This window comes from Gossypium arboreum, chromosome 4 (genome assembly GCF_025698485.1).
Source record: "Gossypium arboreum isolate Shixiya-1 chromosome 4, ASM2569848v2, whole genome shotgun sequence".
Taxonomy (NCBI): Eukaryota; Viridiplantae; Streptophyta; class Magnoliopsida; order Malvales; family Malvaceae; genus Gossypium; species Gossypium arboreum.
This window is the reverse complement of record NC_069073.1, coordinates 77008935-77031715: the sequence shown is the minus strand read 5'-3', so window position 1 is coordinate 77031715 and position 22781 is coordinate 77008935. Positions and strand designations below refer to the sequence as shown.

General features: G+C 33.8%; 1 non-coding gene across 1 annotated transcript; it reads left to right on the top strand.

Moving 5' to 3' along the window:
- Positions 1-1120: 1120 nt before the first annotated feature.
- LOC128292064 (small nucleolar RNA R71) lies at positions 1121-1227 on the top strand. Its single transcript, XR_008282049.1, has one exon. It is a non-coding gene; the product is annotated as a small nucleolar RNA R71 (small nucleolar RNA).
- The last annotated feature ends 21554 nt before the right edge of the window (positions 1228-22781 follow it).

The following is a 22781-nucleotide window of genomic DNA, read 5'->3' as shown; positions in this document are numbered from 1 at the left end:
ACACAAATTTTAACTAACATGCAAGAAGCATGAACCATGCTTATGAATGCATCATGGCGAATATGACAATCATGCTCCTTTTCAACTTCAATCATGATTAAACAAAAAGAAAACTCAAAATCTTACTCAGGAGTAGACAATCCATCATTGCATGCATCATGATCAAGCTTTACACTTAGCATGCAATGGCTTTATCACCATAACAACTTTGGCCAAATACCATTTCCATGGCATAACAAAGATTTGAGCCATGGCTAACATGCACATCAAGTTAGCAACCAAAACATGCATGAAACTCCTAACACAACCTCATACATACCTTAATCTTGATGCAACTTAGCCAAATCTCCTTCTAGATCTCTTCCAACCCAAGCATGAAGCAAAAATCCTCCCCCTTTTTCCTTAGTATTTTCGGCCAAGAAGTGAAAATAGATGAACAATTTTTTTTTTCTTTTCTTTCTTTAGGATATTCGGCCAAGGGCTATGGAGAAAGATGAACACTTTTTTTTTTTTGTTTCTCATCCTACTAACATTAATTTTTTTTCCATACTCTTATTTTATTATTTCTAACATCCACCACTAGCAAAACATGTTTAAGACATGTTCTCTTTTGCCCATATTCATCACCATGGCCGGCCACTTCCCTCTCTTTCGGTAAATTGACATTGAAAACCATACTTTTGCATGCATGTACTATTAGACCTTTGAAGATTGGCCTATCACCTTTCAACAATGTTTCATATAAGTCCATCTAAATAAATTCACATGGAAATGATCAAATTAATGCATGCAACTTTCACACATGCATTTGCTAACATCATAAACATAGAATATAACTTCTAATTACTTATAAGACTCGGTTTAATGGTCCCGACACCACTTCCCGACTAGGATCAAATTAGGGACGTCACATTCGACTTCTTTTCCTGTTGATAGAGTGGTTGTTGAAAACCCGGAGGATGTTATTCAGTGATAGTTATTCAGTGACATCTCCTCTATAAACTCATAGGCATCTTCAGGTGTTTTATTATTGATGGTTCCGCTAATAATTGCGTCAACCATTTGTCGAGTCGAAGGATTCAGGCCATTATGGAACATTTGAACCTGTAGCTAAAGCGGTAACCCATGGTGAGGGCACCTTCTCAGTAAGTCTTTGTATCTCTCCCATGCATCGTAAAGAGTTTCTAAGTCCATCTACACAAACGAAGAGACATCATTACATAATTTAGCCGTTTTAGCCGGCAAAAAATATTTTAATAGAAATTTTTCGGTCATTTGATCCCAAAGTGATTGACCCTAGTGGTAATGAGTTCAACCATTGTTTAGCTTTGTTTCTCAATGAAAAAGGGAATAACCGAAGATGAATGGCATCATCAGAAACACCATTAATTTTAAATGTATCATATAGTTCTAAGAAGTTTGCTAAGCGAGTGTTGGGACCCTCATCCTGCAAACCATCAAACTGAACAAATTGCTGTATCATTTGAATAGTGTTAGGTTTTAGTTCAAAAGTATTTGCAGCTACAGCAAGTCTAACTATGCTTGATTTAGTTCCTTTTAAAGAAGGTTTACCATAATCATACATAGTACGTGGAGTAGGATTTTGATTAACTGCAATTGCAGGAGGTAGCTGATTGTCTTAGTTTTCAACCATCTCTTCGGTTGGGGGTTAAGTATCGTCCTCTTGCTTGTTCTCTGTGTATCTTAAGCTTCGCCTTATTTCTCTTTAATGTCTGCGAACTATACGATCAATTTCTTTGACAAAAAGTAGTGGTCCTAACGGGTTTTTTCTAGTCATAAACTATAAAAACCTGCCAAGAGAAAGAAAAAAGTAAATTAATAAATAATAATAATAATAAATTAAATTAAATTAAATTAAAAGAAAAATAAATGGCTAGAGTAATAAAAATTGAGCGTTCCTAATATCTTAATTCCCCGGCAACGGCGCCAAAAACTTGATCACGTGATTTCGTGATAGGTTTTAAATATTTATAATTAATCATTCTTGAAACTAACTATTATCGCTATGTAGGCAAGTGTACCTATCGAACAGTAGTATAGTTTTAGCAGGACCGGATTGTCGAACCCCAAAGGAACTAAAAGTACTAGTAATGGCTGCCTTTTTATTATCTAGCCTAGGAATAAAGAGGTTTTGTTTTAACTAACTAATTATCTAAACTAAGAACTCACAGAAAATAGAATTGGGGAATTGTTTTTGGGAAAATCGATTGAATTAGGACAATACTTAAGGAAAAATCCACCTAGACTGTACTTGTTATTCTGGCTCCAAATCGGACGATTTATTAATTTAACTTGTTCCGTAGAGATCCCTAAGTTATGTTATTATCCCTATTCAAGACTAATAACGTCTAATCCCTAGATTGAATAATTGAGACCTTTCTCTAATTAACACCCTAGGGTTGCATTAACTTGATCTATGGATCCCTTTATTAGGTTTCACCCTAATCTGGCAAAATCTTGTCACCCTATGTCTAGGCGCACAAACAGCTCCGCTTAATTATGACAAATGTACTCTTAGACAGGGCCTATTCCTCCTCTGAATAATAGCTTATCTTGAATCAGTATCCTAGGATATCAAAACAAGAATTAAGAACACATAATTAAGAAGAAGTTAAATATTTATCATACAATTCAAAAAATAATAAGAAGATTCGTCTTAGGTTTCATTCCCCTTAGCTATTTAGGGGTTTTAGTTCATAACTAAAAAAAAAAAACATCTCAGAATAATAAAGAATACAAAACATAAAGAAAACCCAAAACTCCTGAAGGGGAAATTGAGGAGAGATCTTCAGTCTTCATGATGAATTTGGCTTCTAAGATGGATCAATCGGCTTCCTCGTAGTAATTTCTTACTACTTCCCTGTGTGTTCCTTTTCTTCCTCCTCTAGGGTGTATTTATAGGCTTTGGAATGCCTAAGAGCCAAAATTAGCCTTTTCCGAATTGGACTCAACTTGAGCTCGGCTGGAACATGCCCGTGTGCAATTACTACAGGCCGTGCTCGAGCCTGCCAAATTGACAAGACCGTGTGGTCTGCCCGTGTAAGGAGGTCCTCGCCAGTTTCTCGTTCCTTTCGCTCTCCTATGCTCTCCTAAGTATAAAACATGAAATTAAAGCATTAGGAGCATCGAATTCACCAATTCTAATGGGAAATCAGCCATAAAATTCGTTAAACATGGGGTAAAAATATGTATAAATTACGGTTTATCAATAAATGTCAAAAATTAAGGCATGACCACTCTCTCTCGATTCACAAACCCGATTCTACTAACCCTAGATTTTTGGGATGTTACATAACATTTCAAATATAGCTTATTTATTACTCACATTATTAAAATTGACGCAAAAATCATGCTTTTACAAATTTGCATTTTTACCCCTAACCTTTCACATATTTGCAATTTAGCCCCTAGGCTCGTAAAATGTCTTTTATTTTAAGCGTAGCCGAACCTTTATTACTCGTGTGGCAGCCCACATTTTTCTTTCGTTTCACACATTTACTACCCATTTTACAACTTTTACATTTTAGACCTTTTTAGGTGCTTTTATGAAATATCACCTAGTAAAAGTTGTTAAACATACTTCAATCTTTCATATTCTTAAATTAATCTTCAAAATACTAACATGTCATGCATGGGTAAATTTTTAAACATGAACCCTAGTTAAAAATATGGGTAGAAATGAGTAGATCATGTCACGAGGACTTAAAAAATGCAAAGAACATTAAAAACGGGGCTTCGAAACGCTTACTATTGAGCTTGGAAGCTTGAAAACCCTAGCCATGGTGTTCTCCTCGGTTCACACAGCCACGGGGTAGAAGATGGACAAATTTTGGCTTTTAATTTGTCTTTTAGTCAATTTAATCACTAAATGACCAAATTACCCCAAAAGCCTTTCTTTGGAATTTTTACCATGCATGTCCATTTTTGTCCAAATTTTTAGAACTTGGTCAAATTACTATTTAAAGACCTCTAATTAATGATCCAATTCAATTTCATATTAAAACTTCTAGAACTCAAGTTTTACAGTTTATTCAATTTAGTCCTTAAAGTCAAATTAAGCACTTTTCACATAGAATTTCTTCATGAAATTTTCACACAATCATACACACATATCATAAACCTTATAACAATCATAAAATAATTATTTCTATATCGAATTTTGTGGTCTCAAAACCACTGTTCTGACTAGGCCCTAATTTGAGATGTTACAATGCTCCCCCTTTTAGGGGTTTTCATCTCCGAAAATCTTACCACAAGAGTGGTTTGGTTTTCACATAAACTCCACTATCTCATAATCATTGCTAAAGAACTTTTTCTTAGGCTATGCTTAACTCTTAGCTCTTTAATTTCTCATACTAAAGTCATGAGCAATTATTCGTTATACGGTACATCAATCAATTCTTGATTTCCATTAGAGGATTCATGTACATAAGGGTCTAATCCATACCGTCATAGAACATATATACACATCATACTTGAATCCTCTTGGATTCAAATGGCGTAGCCAGCCCGATCATCATGGCCTTAAGTTCTTTATCATTTTATACAGCTCGATAGTTTACTAATTCAACCTCTGGTTGTCATTAAAATTCAGAGCTTCATTTAGCTTATTCAATAATTCACGATATAAATCTCGAATCTCAATCCAATTAAAAAAACTATCATTTTAAGAAATTTAACAATCTAAAAGATACTTAATTCCATAAGTCTAATGGGTGAAAATTCAGTACATACCGACATGATTTGTAGGCTCATCAAATACTGAACAACAAGCCACATAACATCCTTCTCTTTCAAAGATAGGAATAATCTTGATATGAAATCCATAGTAATCTCATTCTCATTTCCATTCAATTACCACCACTGGCGAGAATGATTCTGACATTACCTAATATTCGAATTTAATCCTGATAACATTTCGTGTATTCAAGCACAAATATCAAAAATGTCGAGTTCCAAACTCGAACACCAATACATTACTCCTGTGAGTTTTCTTGTTACTTTCTGTATCAGCTTTGGATTTTCTGTCCAAGCCTTAGGGACTGTATTTTTCTTTTCTCGAAGATTATACAATAACTATCTCATCATCTTTTAACAACTTTAATCATCTATTCTGTCAAATACTCAGATCTGGCTATAACATTGGATGCGTTGAGCTATCACATTGCCTTTTAGTCTTAAAATGCATCACAATCCATTTAATGACACATCACTGAAAAATCAAGAATTTCTTGCCCGATTAAGGCTAAACCAGGTCTAGTGTTTTGATTAATAATGTTCTCGTCTATTCCAAACTTTACTAACATGCAATAGACCATTCAACTTTCACAAGATGATAACTCTATCATTCATAGCAACTTTAAATCATATCAAAGTCTACTAGGAAATATACACTTTTCATTCAGACTAACCATCTTCTACCCATAAAGAAATGAATTTTTATTCCCAGACATGAATATCTCATTTAATCTTTCAAACAATAACCAATTCCGATTGAACAACCAAGTCGGTCTTAATCATCAATAAATGACATTTCAAGAAATCCTCTCTTCCAGTTGATAGAACGATTCAACATGTAATCATTCAAAGTTCACTTATCATGCTAATCAAAAACCATTTCAAATGCAATAACTCAAGTAACAAGGATATCTCAATTGAAGGCATCAACTTCGATTAACTTACTTGAGAAAAGAATTCACCATACCAATTGAAATTTACATTTTCACCACTTTGCTAATGTCAAATTTTTCACGAAGATTTAGAGAAATCCAGATATTAGAATCACCACGTTACTTTAATAAACCAGAAGCATGATCATAATTAACATAGTTATCATAGGCCAAAGAACACACTTTAGATATGAGCCACAGTTGACAATTTATCGGAATAGAGATGACATGAAAACCAAGATAAAGAAGTCCAAGACAAAGAAATCCAAGATAAAGCAATCCAAGATACAATATCATAATGAAAGTATCAGAACAACACTCATAAGAAAAATATGAAGGATCTCGATAATTCCTCAGAGAAAAAAAGTCTAGAAAAATACATCAATCCAACCCATTGGAATTAAATGCAATAAGTATAATATACCTTAATAGAACATCAATTAGAAGAAACAGAATCATAAAATCATCTGTATTACCTCATAAAGTCCCAATAGATGAAATGTAATAGAATGCCAGAGGGAAATAGAGCAATACAGATTATATACCAGTCGGACTATCAATACTTTCGTCTATGCATCATGATTAGAAAACATTCCCATAGAACAAGAATTTTATCAGAAGAGCAATAGCCATAGGAATAATCCCAAGAACAATTAAACATATAGAATACCTCAGAAGAAGCTGTCAAAATTTGTTCAGCCATAATTGTTACACTCAGATATCTTACCCTTCAAATATTATTCCCTCAACTATTTCTGTCATCACAAATTCCGTATTATTCCTTTCACTGAAGAAAATAAGTTCAAAAGGAATTCCAATTACTACATTCTTTCAACATCGTGCCTGAATAAGTCGATTTACCAAAGTTAAGTTCTTTTCTCATTGTGATGTTTCGTGAATCGAATAATCTTTAAATCAATCTGATACCTTTCTAGTTCTGTCTTTACTTATCAACTCATTTACAAATTTAGACCATATTTATAATCATTCTACAACTGAACTCTTTGGTTTCACACTTGTGAGCTTATCCCACAGATCTCGTAAAATCCTTTATAAACACCACTTTGGTAAGGGGGTGGGGTTGTAACGTCCCTAACTCGTCCCTCATACGCATATGCATATAACACTATTTCATCATCATAGCAACAGTTTCACAAGCGTAACATTCACTTCAGGAAAACTACTATTCACATTTGTATGATACGAGCTCTCTAATTATCTTATTTAAATAGTGCACTTATGCATGCATTCTATGGATTCTAAATAACATTACTTATCCCATTCATTCAATCAAACAAGTCATGCACATAGCATCATATGAGGGCTAAACAAGCATGGATAAGTATATTACAAACAAAACTTTCATCTCTCACTTCATCATATACGTGTCATTTCATTCATATGAACATTAAACAAGCATGGATACTCATCACAACATGAACTTTTATTCATACTTTTCTGAGTTTAGGCTCATCATAATTGTACTTTACTCGATACCTTGGCATCACATTTAACATGGTCGGTGTAGCTCAGTTGGAGAGTACCTCTATCCAAACAAGATGGTTCTCATTCACGCCGGGAGACATCACACTATCACGATTTTTGGCATGTATAGCTAGACTCTCATGCACGCTATGTTAGTCCGAGAATCGACTAAACCATATCTCTGATACCACTAAATGTAACACCCCTTACCCGTGCCCGAAGTCGGGACAAGGTACAAGGCATTACCAGACTTAAACATACACATACATGTAAAACTGGGCCATAAAATTTCAAACAATTCAAAAACATTCAAACACAAGCATACCGTTGCTTATGCGGGCCTACGAGGCCTAAAACATACATTCGAAGTGGTTCATGACTAAACCGAGAACTTACGAACTTTTTACAACACTTGGAAAATTTTCTAGTTTTGGAGAGTCACACGCCCGTGTGGCTCGGACACGCTTGTGTCCTCAACTTGCGTAACTCTCTGTTTATGACGTCAGTAATATTTTAATGTCACACGACCAAGACACACGCCCGTGTGTTAGGTCGTGTCTTCCACATGGCTGAGACACACGGCCGTGTCTCTGTCCTTGTGGCCAACAAATAGGCTATTTTCCAAACCTTGGTCAACCTTAATCCCTCACACACTTATACAACATCAAAGGCATAGAACATGGTATTCAATTAAAGATTAAACATCCTCATTTGAATTACAAACATAACATTTGCATGTCATCATACTTGTTTTCTCATACTCATTTTATATCAAGTCTAGACATACCAAACCATATTCAATTGGCCTTGTCATCTTCATTAACATCATTAAATCACTCTAAATTTATACTTTTTTACTAAGAATATGGTCACATCTATTGGTCAAGTTCATCCGTCAAATATACATACCATATCATACATCCATCGATATCGAGCCATCACAACATGCACATTATCAAAACATTAGAACAGTTAAGCAAAACCAATTAGGTTTACAACCCAATGATAAAAAATAAGCAATATCTCATGGCTCTATACAAATCAATCATTATAAACCAACTCAATTGGCCAAATCATGAAACACATATCATAAAGTGCTAAGTCTCTATACATGCCACTCACTTGAAAACACTTAAGGTTTGCTAATACCCTAGCTTGATAATTTGATAGTGTGATGCTACCTCTGACGAACTCCAACCTTGAGCTAACCTGACAACACTAAAAGAAATGGAAAGGAGAGGGGTAAGCTTTATAGCTTAGTAAGCCCATATGAAAATAATAATAAGCAATTTATTAACGTGTTTTTGTCAAATTCTTACACCATGTTCTCATGGTAACACAATTGAAATTACACATAATTCCACTATTTGCTCATATTCCAATCAAGCTGTCTTCTCGAGTCACAGTTACTAAATTATTTATATTTGGAGCTACAGAATTTCAAATTAAGATCCCCTAATTTTCCCTGAAACTAGACTCATATATATTCTTACCATAAAATTTCCAAAATTTATAGATTAGCCAATAAGTACAGTTTATTCTTCAAATTTACCCTTGTTCTACTATTTGACAGCTTCTACCTTTCTTTACTAAAAATTAATTATCTCATAATATGGGATTCGGATAATGTTCCCGTCTATTTCTCTTGAAAATAGACTCATTAAAAATTTATTCATATAAGTTCTAATGCATAATTATTTTTATACAATTTTTAGTAATTTTCCAAAATTAAGACAGGGGAGCCCGAAATCACTCTAACCCTATCTCACAAAAATTCAAATATCTAATAATATGAAATTCTTTAATTTATACAGTTTCCTCTATGTGAAACTAGGCTTAATAAGATTTAATCTCAGATCTTATTCAATTTCTAATTCAATTTCCACAATTTTTTGTGGATTTAAAAGTCAGACTACTACTACTGTCCAAAACTATTTTAGTGCAATATGATGATAACTATCATAAGTTCATTTTCAACTTATCATGAACTCACCATTTCATGGATTCCATGTTCAATTACACAAAGACATAACAACATAACCATAAAGATTATTCATCATTCAAGCCTTTTTGCATACTTATCATATGTTCATATATATACATATACCTAAACTTTCTCACCATAATTCATTATTCATCAAGACATTGCTCATGAGTTTAGCGTACATACCTGTACTCACTCGTAGTATATCACATAACCATACCTTCTTTAACATGCCCTCCTTGAGTCTTTCATCACATTATCCATTGCATTACTCGTTGAACACTCAGAATACTATTGGATACGCAAAAACTTGCACATAAGTGCCACATAAACATACGTAGCTGAAGCTACCTCATATCATGCAACGCTCACAGTGGAGCTACTCACGGGCTTGCTCATATAAGCTATCGATCAAGGTGTAACTACACGGACTACTCACAAAATCTGATAGGTATCTGACCACTCAAGGATTACCTAGCCACCGATAGGGCACACAATACCATTGCCCGGAGCTCAATCTTATGTATCGCATCCATTATGAACTCGAACCACTTAACGAGCTCAGATGGTCGCATCCATAATGAACTCGGACTACTCAACGAGCTCGGATGCCACATATATCACAAACCTGGACTTCTTAATTCCTAGTGACATGTCACTTGTATCCTAAACTATCCTAAGGTTTAAACAGGGTTTTTCTCACTTGCACACTGCACCTCTATTTCACTTGCTCGTGACAACGTGGATAGCGAACATAATATCATTCATGCTTACAATAGTACCAATTGCCCATTCATAGCATAATAAAGCATAAATCAAATATCAAATAAGCTTTTAAGAATTTACATAACATATATCACATATTTCATATATCACTTATCATGTATCATCATTTTCTTGCATTTCATGTAATATTCTTCCATGTCATATTTCCACATCATATACACCATTCCACCAATTTTTCCAATATATTAAATTATACAATATATGCAATAATAGTAAGGAATATAATTCAAACATAACATTGCATTATTATTATCATACGAACTTACCTCGAATCCGAGCACAACTAATTATTCCATTTTAGTCCATAATCTCGTACTTTCCCTATTTAAGCCTGAATCTCAGTTTTCTTGATCTAACATTTCAAATATAGCTTATTTATTACTCACATTATTCAAATTGACCCAAAAATCATACTTTTACAAATTTATATTTTTACGCCTAAACTTTCACATATTTGCAATATAGCCTCTAGGCTCGTAAAATGAAATGTGTTCGTTTTTTTTATACATTAAGCCTAGACGAACCTTTTGATAAACCGTAATTCATACATATTTTTATCCCATTCTTAGCACATTTTATAGATGATTTTTCCTTAAAACTGGTGAATTCGATGCTCCTAATGCCTTAATTTCATGTTTTATACTTAGGTAAGCATAGGAGAGTGAAAGGAACGAGAAACGGGCCAAAAACGGAGAAAATAGGCCAACGTACGAAATCAGCACGGCCTGGACCTCCTCACACGGGCAGAGCACACGATCGTGTCAATTTGGCAGAATCAAAGCACGACTCACACGGGTGGACCACACGCCCGTGCCTATTTAATAGGCTTGACCATGGCCTTAAGCAATTGTATACGGGCATGTCACACAGGCGTGTCCCTGTCGAGCCCAAATTGAGTCCAATTAGGAAAAGGATAATTTTGAGGGTTCTTAGGCATTCCAAAGCCTATAAATACACCCTAGAGGAGGATTAAAAAGGGAGACAGAGGGAAGGAAGCAAGGAATTGCTCAAGGAAAGCTGATTGATCCATCTCAGAAGCTGGATTCATCATCAAGACTAAGATCTCCCCTCAATTTCCCTTCAGGAGTTTTGGGTTTTTCTTTATGTTTTGTATTCATTATTCTTATGAGATGTTTTCCTTTTTAGTTATGAACTAAAACCCCTAAATACCTAAGGGGACTGAAACCTAAGACAGATCTTGTTATTATTATCTGAATTGTATGATAAATATTTGGCTTGTTCTTAATTATATGTTCTTAATTCTTGTATTGATATTCCAGGATATTGATTCAAGTTAAGCTCTTATTCAGAGGAATAGATCCTGTCTAAGATTACATTTGTCATAATTAAGCGGAGTTGATTGCACGCCTAGAGATAGGGTGACAAGATTTTATCGGATTAGGGTGAAACCTAATAAGGGGATCCATAGATCAAGTTAATGCAACCCTAGGGTTAGACATTGTTAGTCTTGAGAGGGATAATAATATAACTTAGGGATTTCTACAGATCAAGTCAAATGAATAAATCGTTCGATTCAGAGTCAAATAACAAGTGAAGTCTAGGTGGATTTTTCCTTAGGTATTGTCTTGATTCAATCGTTTTTCCAAAAAGTAATTCCCCAATTCTATTTTCTGTGATTTCTTAGTTTAGTTAATTAGTTAGTTAAAAAAAACCCCATTATTCTTAGGCTAGATAATAAAAAGACAGTCATTACTAGTACTTTTAGTTCCTTTGGGTTTGACAATCCGGTCTTGCTAAAACTATACTACTGTTCGATAGGTACAATTGCCTTCATCGTGATAATAGTTAGTTTCAAGAACGATTCATTATAAATAATTAAAACCTATCACGAATATCACGTATCACCTTTATTACTCTTGTGGAAGGCCACATTTGTCTTTTGTTTCACACATTTACTACCCATTTTACAACTTTTACATTTTAGTCCTTTTTGGGTGTTTTCATGAAAAATCACCTAGTAAAAGTTGTTAAACATACTCCAATCATTCATATTCCTCCATTAATATTCAAAATACTAACATCTCATGCATGGGTAAATTTTTAAACATGAATCCTAGTTAAAAATATGGGTAGAAATGAGTAGATCATGTCACAGGGACTTCAAAAATGCAAAGAACATTAAAAACGGGGCTTCAAAACACTTACTATTGAGCTTGGAAGCTTGAAAACCCTAGCCATGGTGTTCTCCTTGGTTCACACGGCCATGGGGTAGAAGATGGCCAAATTTTGGCTTTTCATTTGTCTTTTAGTCCATTTAATCACTAAATGACCAAATTACCCCTAAAACCTTTCTTTGGAATTTTTACCATGCATGTCCATTTTTGTCCAAATTTTTAGAACTTGGTCAAATTACTATTTAAGGACCTCTAATTAATGATCCAATTCAATTTCATGTTAAAAACTTCTAGAACTCAAGTTTTACAATCTATTCAATTTAGTCTTTAAAGTTAAATTAAGCACTTTTCACATAGGATTTCTTCATGAAATTTTCACACAATCATACACACATATCATAAACCTTATAACAATCATAAAATAATTATTTCTATATCGGATTTTGTGGAATCAAAACCACTGTTTCGACTAGGCCCTAATTCGGGATGTTACATCACAATCATCAGATAGGTTATATCCATAATATTGTAATAGATTTGAAGTTTCCACAATATAAATGGAACAATACCTCAATCTCAATAATATTTTTCAAATAAAAGAGGAAAACCAAGGGTGACTCCAGTATCAACTAGATGCAGTTTCTATAATCTGTGTTCCATATTACCAAATTACCATGATCAAGTCAGAATTCATAACAATAGTAAGTATAATTAACACTGACCAATGAATATCTTTCACAGATAAACCATAAAATAACAAGAAAATTGAGATAACAAAATCTAAATTGCAAAGCTATACTAAATTTCTGAGAAGATAATCCATGTTGAATAATAGAAAGATTGATGACATCTCAGAGAAAGTCCAGAAGAGTAAAATTGCACATTCACACTATAAACAGTCTTAATAGAGATAGTGTAACTTGCAAATTTGCCATTAGAACTTCAACCAGCAGAAGTGGAAAATAGCATCATACGAATCTTATCATCAAGTCTTCTATCACCTATAATGGCTTGGAAAACCGAAGAAAAATAAAGCAATACCACCCATGAGTCTATCAGACTTGCAATAATTTCCATCAATTACCATGTTTAGCTTACCTTTCCATATAATGACTATAACATCCGAACATGAACATTTACATGTATCTTTGAGAATAACAATGCATATAGAATACCCATATAAAATACCCAAAAGAGATTCTTGTAATATACCTGATTATAACAACTGTATTCAAATATTTTTTCAATTTCATCACTAATCCACTAACATATATAGTCATCAATAATCTTACATTATTCAGTCACTGAAAGAGTTATTCGGGAGAATTTTCGACTAATCTATTCTGTAAATATCATATCTGGATAAGTCGATTACTCATAAATAACTTCTTCCTTAACAATGACATCATATATTCAGAAAAATCTAATATCTCTTTCAATACCTCTTTACTTATTAACCCATTCTCAATTTTGACTACATTATTAATCATTTAGCCTTTGAACCCTTCTCTCACACTGATGAACTTAATCAATATAAATCTTGTGAATTTTCATTGTATAAAACTGTACTGGTAAGGGGGTGGAGATCGTAAGCCTCAAAATTTAACTTTCATAAATACACATATATCACTTAATGTGTATCATTAACATGACCGTTATAAAATATTTATTTCATACCTTTATGAGTCTCATTTCATCATAAGTAACATTTTTACTCAGGCGTAAGTATCACTTTCAGCAATATCGAAATTAGCTCGGTTAGAAAGCATCTCTGTCTATTTGTGAAACAATTTTCATCAGAGTTAGGAGATATCACACTATCACAGGTTATATAATGACATGTATTTCTAGACTCCACATATGCTACGTCCAGTCTAAGAACCGACTAAACTGTAGCTCTGATACCACTAAATGTAACACCCTTAACTCGTATCCGCCGTTAGAATAGGGTTACAGAGCATTACCAAAAATTTTAGAACATTTTTAGATAATTCAAACATTTATTATTCATTCCTTGAGATTTATTCATAATGTCCCTTAAATGGACTCTCGAGGCCCAAAACGAGCATTAGAATCAAGTCAGGACTTAATCAGAAACTCTAAGAATATTTCATGAAATTTCAAAATTTTTCCAAGGTGCAGGACTCACACGCCCGTGTGGTCTAAGGGACATGCCCGTGTGACCCTGGGACACGCCCGTGCTACAGCCGTGTTCGACCCTGTATAACTCTCTGACTTGTGCATATAGCCATGCCACAATCCCGTGTGCTAGGCCGTGTAGCACATACAACTAGGACACACGCCCGTGTTTCTACCCGTGTGCTCAATTCTGAGCATTTTGTTTTCTCGAATTTAAGGTGCAGGGGACACACGGCCTAACCACACCCCTATGTACCAAGTTATGTGTCATACACGGTCTAGACATATGCCCATGTGTCTGCCCGTGTGGACAAAATAAAGCCATTCGTATCTTCATTTCTTATCCAAAATCATACCAAATTCCTGCACCAAACTTACATCCAAATACCATCCAATCCAAGCATTGAATTCAAGCAATTTGTAACATCTGATATGATATATTGTTACATGCACTCATGCTTTTGATCTTACCTTTTATAAGCATACTCATTCTAACCTTTCTCAATTAAACAATAATAAACACTTATGTTATCTCCATAAAATAAACTTAAATACATATATATACATGTACCAAAACAAAATCATCACTAGTCATTCCAATGGCTAGATCACAATAATCATTTACATTTACATGCCAATAGGGCCAATATAACCTATAAATGCCATTCTAACCATAATTACTTTATCATATTGAACCGACATGGGCCGATGGATAGTGTGAGTGGTTTCTACTAAGCTTCTAATCCAACGAGTTTTCAATTTACTCTAACATAAGGAAATAAAACTAAGCATAAAATGATTAGTAAGTTCGTATAACATGGTACTTACTTACCATTCATTCTGTTTTGAGGTAACTTTGTAAGGCATATTAAATCAATTTGACCTCAAGCCCTGCACACATCCTCATTGCCTTTTTTAGTCATATATTCCATAATAACATCAAAACATATATGGGCTCAACAACAATCAAATTTCCATGCACATATGCTTTCCACAGCATGTATTCATTTAACATGTATAAATCATCTCTTTATATTACAAGTATAATTTCATAATAGTTCATCTCGAGTTCAAATTATCTCATGTCAAAACTTTACTCATATCATTTGAAATATCAAGGTCACACAAGTAGTAGTACACTCAAGTTGTACAAGTCTATAATCAAGGATGAATATTCTCATCAAATATTTTCCATATACAAGTATCATCATTTCATACTTTCATATATCACTTGTCATGTATCATCATTTTCTTGTATTTCAGACGGATACGTGTAATAACTCATTTTATTATTCATATCTTCTCATGTTTGGATTGTCACTAGTTGAATTTATTTGAAATATCGATGGATACACGGGTAGTGCACTGAAGGTGTACAAATCAGGATCCATCAATTCATATTCAATGGTACTTATAAGGAACTATTTCAGAGAGTACGCATCTCGAGCCACACATGTATACAACAGGATTACCAGTCCAGGCTAAATCCTTTTTATGACATATGCTCTAAGGAGATTGATTTGAATTACCTATACGGGCTAAATCCAATCCATAACATATGCTCAAGAGGACTTATATCAGGATTACCCATCCGGGCTAAATCCTTTCTGTAATAAGGTTAATAGGATTACTAGTCCGAGCTAAATCCTGTCAGTAACAAATGCAAGACCCGATTCATTTTTGGAAATCACATATCCATCGATTTTCCATTTATTCAACCAGGATTTAAACATTTTCCAAGCATTATTGGGCATGTGATTATTTCATACATCTTTAACATTCATATAATTCAAGTAAACACATTCCACATTCATTTCAAGCATATAAGTAACATTTTTATCATTTCTCATTTACCGGATATTATTGTTTATCGGGCTTTGTCAGATATATTTTCAATGTCATATATATAAAATATTTATTTAAGTCACAAACACAACATTTTCAAGCATATAAATATACACAATTTAGTTATACGAACTTACCTCGACAAATGTTCGTGTACATAAAATCTACTAATCCGACATTTTTCTTTTTTCCTCGTTCTAGCTTAAAATTTGGTCTATCTGGATCTATTCGAGTAAATTTTACATCAATTTATCACATTTCGTATTCAAGTGAACTCAATTTACATCCTATGCAGAATTACCATTTTGTCCCTAACTTTTCCATAAATTCCCATTTCATCCCTAGGCTCGGAAAATGAAATTTATGCAATTTACTCCTTATTCCAAGCCTAACCAAAATTTCACCTTAAAATTTATAGCACATATATTCTACATAATTTAGAATTTTTCTTCAATTTTCACAAATTTACATTTTAGTCCCTAAATCATGTTTTCATCAAAAATCACTTTGTAAAAGTTGTTTATCTATCAACAACCTTTCATTTTCTACCATAACTTTCAAATTTTCAGCATACACATCCACGACTTAGTTTCCATACTTTGATAACTTCTCAAATTGATCCCCAAAATAGATAGATTAAGCTATCCCGGTTTCAAAAATATCAAAATTACTAAAAATGGGACAAGAAAACTTACCCCATTTGGCCAAGAAAGTTTCTTCTTTCTCTTCTAGGATTTCGATGGAATATTTTGGGGAAGAAGATGATAAAAATGACTTTTATTTCTATTTAATTAATTTATCATCTTTAGTAATTTTGATTTTCAAATTAGTCCTTAGCCTTTTTCTAATTTTCCATGGATGAATCATCCAAAAATATCTACTAACTTTTTATTAATAGTCTAATTACCATATAAGAACCTGAAGTTTTGAATTCCATAGCTATTTAATCCTTCTAGCTACTAGACTTCAACTTTTGCATTTTATGCGATTTGGTCCTTTCCTTAATTAAGCACATAATCAGTAAAATTTTCTTATCAAAATTTTCACATGACATTTCTAACATATTACGGACCATGTAATAAAATAAAAATAAATTTTATTTTCGAATCAGATTTGTAGTCTCGAAACCACAGTTTCGATTTCATTAAAAAATAGGTTGTTACAAAGTATGGTGCCTAGGCAAGAGTGTCATATCAAGTTCCTCTAGAAAAGTATAGGTGTGATTGTGTCGCTAGGTCTTTTGAGGTAGTTGATTGTTCTGGTGAAGATGCCCAAAGTAGAGGTATAACAATTATATTTATACAATATCAAACAATTTTATTAATCATTTTTAATGCATTATTGTGAAAAATGGTAATATATAAAATAATCTTATAACTATTTAAATCAAATAAAAACAATTACTATATACAACCACAATCCCGTAAATATTAATCTTCATGGACGATATAACAAACATGAAAAATACATTGATCATACCAAAATAAAAATAAAAAAATTATAAAAGGCTGCGGAATTATTATTATGTTTTTGTGTGTAGAGTAAAAATTAAAAATAATAAAAGTCAATGTCATGTTATTAATGTAAGATAATCTTATTCAAGTCTTTTCAACAATGTTAAAGTGGCTTTTGATGGATGTATAACATTCTATATAAGAGACGGGCATTTATCTCAAAAAAAAAAAAGATGTAGGTGAAACAATCATCATTTAACTTAGTTAATATTTACCATTTATTTTCTTTCAAAAGAGTTTTCTAGACAAGCATAAAAGTTATCAAACTAAATTAGTTGAGTTATTTCATTTTATAAATTTGAATGAATTAATTAAAATCTGATATTTTTATTATCAAATTAAATTATACGAATTGAGAGAAACATGTAAATTTTGATATTAGTCTTTCTTTACAACATAGAAGTTAGTAGAGTAATACATTACAATAATAACACAACTCACTAAACAACAATACCAAAAAACGAAAAAAATTAGTAAATAAAAAAATTCAAAACGAAAATGGCATCCGAGACTACTTGTTCCCATTGTTCTAACAGTTGCATGCTATAGTCATCATAAAAGCCTAACGAAGGATAGATATACGCAGTAATGACCACTAAACTGTACTAGAAAACTACAAAAGGTTCACCACCTTTATCAAACGATAATAATAACATCCTACCCCACCACTGTCAGACTGCACTAACAATGAATCTCGATTAATAGTGACAACGGTGATGAACAAAGCTAATCTCCAAATGACCTAACATCCTTAGAAAATTTTCAGAATAAAACTTCCTGTTAGAATAAAGTGGCCCAAATCCTTATTTAAATAAAATACAGTAGTAAAATAAAATAAAAGTAGAATCCATATAGAACTATACTTCTTTTATGTTATTTTAAAATAAGGTTTTTTAAACCTTATTAAACTCCATCTATTTGATTGATTAGAATAAGGTGTTTCAATCTTACTACACTCCTATTAAAATATGGTTTTACAAGCCTATAAATAGGCATAGTTTATTCCTCTTGCAATCATTCAAATTCGAGATAATGAATTTTCTTCTCCTCTACTCATGATTTTTTTTCCTGAAAGGGTTTCCATGTAAAATTTTTGTGTTCTTTATTTTTCTTTCTCTTTTCTTTGCGATATATTTTCATTATTGACATTCTATTTTTTACAAATTGGTATCTGAGCTTCCGGGTTGTTTATCTCAATCACTGTATGGTGTCTTTGAAGTATGAAATTTCGCTGTTGGATCACAACACCAGATTCGAGTTATGGCAGATTAAGATGCAAGCAGTTCTTGTGAAAATGGATATGGAGGATCCCTTTCTAGGGATATATAAGATGCCTTCGACATTGACAGAGAAAAATAAGAAACGTAAGGATCGCTAACACAATTACATCTGCATTTGTCTAATGAAATTTTGTAGAACGTGATGAACAAGAAGATCATCGTTGCATTATGGAAGAGGCTGGAAAAATATGTATGTTGAAAACTCTAACCAGTAAGTTGCATATGAAGCAGCGTCTTTGTACTCATCGTTTGGAGGAAGGTGCGTTTGTGCACGAACACTTAATAGTGTTTAAAGAAATTCTATTAAACTTTGAGGCCATGGAAGTTTAGTATGATAAGGAAGATCTAGGGTTGATTCTACTTTAACCGTTGCCCTTGTCTTATTCAACCATTAGAGATACGATTTTATATAGCTGCGAGTCTCTTACAGTTGATGAGGTTTATGATTCTTTGACCTTGTATGAAAGATGAAGCATCTTCTGGTTAAACCCGACTCTTAAGGAGAGGGCCTCATTATTCATGGGAGACAAGACCGAAACACTGATGATGATTGTGAAAGGATACATGAATAGAATTCTCGAGGTAAATCTAAAGGTAGATCAAAGTTTTCAAACAGAGGTAAAACTTGTAACATTTTTAAGAAAAAAAAGCATATAAAATCTGAGTGCTATAAGCTATAGAACAAGATCAAAAGGGAGGCTACGAATCAAAAAGGAAAACAACTAGAAAAATCCAGTGAAGCTGATGTTATAAAATACTACAGCGATGGTGCACTTCTAATCACTTATGTCAACAATTCTAAAGTGAGCGAAGAGTGGATTCTTGATTCGGGCTACACCTTTCACATGAGTCCTAATCGAGATTGGTTTACAACTTACAAAACAGTGTCTGAAGGTGTTTTAATGAGAAATAATGCTTCGTGTAAAATTGCAGGTGTTGGAACGATTAAAGTTAATATGTTTAACGAAGTTGTTAGAACACTTAGTAACATACGACATGTTCCAAAATTGAAGAGAAATTTAATTTCATTGAGTACTCTTGATTCAAAAGGGTACAAATACACAACTAAAAGTGGAGTTTTAAAGATTTCCAAAGGTTCACTCGTTGTGATGAAAGGGTAAGGAAAGACTTCCAAGTTATATGTTTTGCAGGGTTTTACTGTTACTGGTGATGTAGCTATCACATCCTCAACCTTTTCACATGATGATGTTACTAAACTTTGGCATATGCGCCTAGGGCATATGAGTGAGAATGAAATGGAAGAATTGAGCAAAAGAGGACTTCTTGATGGGCAAGGAATTTACAAACTGAAGTTCTGTGAGCATTGCATTTTTTGGAAGCAAAATAGAGTTCGATTCACCAGAGGAATCCTAACACGAAGGGAACATTGGTGAAACACCCCTTACCTGTATCCAACACCAGGATAGGGTATGAGGCATTACTAGACTTAAACACAGGCATACAAACATTTCCGGGTCATAAAATTTCGCTCAAATTTAAAACTTTCTAACTTCCTCTTAACGTCCCTAATATGGACCTACGAGGCCCAAAACACGCTTTGGAAATGGTTCAGGAATAAACTGAACACTTTAGATAACTTTGAAAATTTTCAATGCAAGTAGGGGCACACAGCCATGTGGAAAGGCTATATGCCCATGTGTCCTCTTAACATGGTGATGTTAAGGCCCGTGTAGTTCACACGGCCTGAACATATCAGGACACGCCCGTGTCCCTAGCCCGTATGGATTTATTTCTCAATTCGAACCTACAAGGGTTTTCACACTGCCTGGCACACGCCCGTCTCCTTCACAAGGCCATAACACGTCTCAGCCGGTGTACTAAAACCTTGACATTTTGTTTCTGATGTCATCAACCATTTAAGGGTACACAGCCAAGGCACACACCCGTGTGCTAGGCCGTGTGGCGAATTTAATTTTGCATTTAAGGTGCAGACTTCACACGGCTTGGGCACACGGCCACATGCTATGGCCGTGTCCTCCACACGGTTGATACACATGGTCGTGTCTCACCCGTATAGTTATCACTGGGCACTCTATTTTGCCAAATTAAGGTGCAAGGAACACACGGCCAGACCACACGTCCATAGGGTAGACCTTGTGTCACACACGCCCATGTGTCTACTCTTATGGACAAAAACAAGGCTATTGACCAAGCCTTTTTGTCACCCTTACTTAGACCAACCTACAAAAGCTCAAACAATACTAATAATACATAGACACATGACCATATCAGCCAATACCAAGGCATCTACACATCATTTCCAAGCTATTTTCTATCACGTACAACATCTCCTACTTATCAACATAAACCATACAACAACCACATCTATGAAAATTCTCATCAAATGCATTTAGTAATAATCAATATTATCCAACATCAATGGCCTATACAAAATAAATACCACATCAATATGAGCCAACACTTATGGCTTAACCAACATGACACTTAACAAAAAGACCAAGTCCCTATACATGCCATACTCAAAATGATAAATCTAACTATATCCAAATGTTCTGATTGATAGTTTGATCAAGCCTCCAATGTCCTTTGATCCCCGAGCTAGCTTGGCGATGCTATAAGAAAATGGAAAAGAGAGAGAGTAAGCATAAAGCTTAGTAAGTTACATGTAAATAATTAACAACACTTTACCAAGTAATATCATACTCATAACGTATTGTACATTTGCACAAGATTTTTAAATGACCATAGACATAACTTATTTTAATTTTTACTACTCATATACACAACCCGAGCTCATTTTCATGAGTTTCGTGTAGGTACTTGTACCACTTGCAACATAATCATAACTTTTCTCAATCGCGACATAATCTTTAAATCGCCTGTTGAACCAGTTGGAATACTAAAGGATACCTGATAAGCCTCATACAGAAGGGTAAGATACTGATGCCATGTCCTAGACTTGGTCTTACATTGGCTCTCATATATCGGTGCCGATGCCATGTCCCAGACATGGTCTTACACTGGCTCTCATATATCGAGGCTAATGCCATGTCTCAAACATGATCTTACACTAGCTCTCATATATCGGTGCCGACGCCATGTCCCAGGCATGGTCTTACACTAGCTCTTATTATGATGTCGATGCCATGTTCGAAACATGGTCTTACACTGGCTCACATATTACCTTAGTATCATGGCATGGATATCCAATCTATTCCTACGGTTCAACCGGGAGTTTTACTACGTCAAGTCTCGTCATGCATATTAGTAACAAAAATCACACATTCCATGCAATAACAATTATTCAATACATAATAACAATAGAATGGTGAAATTTACGTGCAACTTACCTCCTTATACAAAATATTGGCGAGTAATTTGATTTAGTCCACAAGCTTGGTTTTCCCTCGGTCTAGGTCCAAATTTCGTATTTCCTGATCTATAATGACAAATTCACTTATTTAATCACTACATTAATCAAAACAATCTATAATTCATACCTGGGCAAAATTACCATTTTGCCCCTAGACTTTTACATAATTACGATTTTTCCCTAGGCTCGTAAAATGATTTTAATCAAATTTCCTCCTTTAACAAGCCTAGCCTAACCTTTATTACTCTTATAGCAATTCACAATTTCAATTATTTCACACATTTACCTCCCTTTTTATAATTTTTACAAAATGATCCCTTTTTGGGGTTTTTTCATGAAAGCCTCTTCACAAAAGTTGTTTATTTAACAACCATAATTCATTTTCTTCCATAAAAATCTAGCAAACAACATGAGTACTCAAATGGCAACACCCTAGACTCTCAACCGTATTGTAAAATAGTCCCCCCCATTAGTTAGCTTATACTATAAGGGTCCCAAAAATACAAAAATCATCAAGAAAGACCACCAAAATCACTTACCTGTAAAGGAACCAAGTGGCTGAAATTTT